Here is an 881-nt window from a genome sequence, read left to right on the forward strand (position 1 = left end):
GTTTGTACTGATGGATTATAACTTCAGTTTTAATGGACTTGTGAAAACTTATTCCTCTCGTTATTAATATTCAAACCTCTGAAACTTGTTTGCCTGCATGGGAGACTTGAATGTACTACTCTGTTCCAAAATAGTTGCAGAGTACGTCATCCGATTGGCGGCATTTTTCTAAATGTCGCTCAAATTACGAGCTGATTGGTGTACAAGCAAGCACAAGATCTCTGCTTTGATAGGGTAGGTTTATAGCGTTCTAGAGCTTTTCGGTTCATGAGATATTGGGCGCGAAATATCGGGTGTCCTTTGGTCCAAACTTTCACACATTGCCGTATCATCACAACTCAGCAAGCACGCGCAGCACACAACCATCAAGCTTTACTGAACCATGCCATCGCAGCCCACCGCCGTCATTGCCGACCGCCCGCGCAACCCCCGTGGGCCAAAAGGTGGTAAAACCCACCTTGACCATAACGAGCAGCGCTCGATCTATGAGAGCCGTCTCGTCATCTGGCACACTGCCTCGTGGCGCCATCGTAAAGCTGCCAAGCAGCACGAATGCCACCCCGACATTGTGTCTCGCGTATGGGCACGTGGACGGAGCTCCATCCGAGCGGGCCACATTCGTGCCGATGTTGCATAAAAAATCCGAGGTATACCTCTATCAATCTATATGATTATTGAATTTGAAGATTATTCATTTACCAAAAATGTACTTTTCTTGGAAATTCTGGTCGCAAAAAAAAACGCGCACGAGTGATGACATCGAAGACGCGATACGACAAGTGCCCCAGGCCTCGCGGCAGACGATGAGAGCTCTTGTTCATGCGTGCAACATTCCAACGACGACGGTGTTTCGACACATGCAAGAATGTCCTCGGCTGAAG

The sequence above is a fragment of the Aphanomyces invadans genome (genome assembly GCF_000520115.1).
Source record: "Aphanomyces invadans strain NJM9701 unplaced genomic scaffold supercont1.21, whole genome shotgun sequence".
Taxonomy (NCBI): Eukaryota; Oomycota; class Saprolegniomycetes; order Saprolegniales; family Verrucalvaceae; genus Aphanomyces; species Aphanomyces invadans.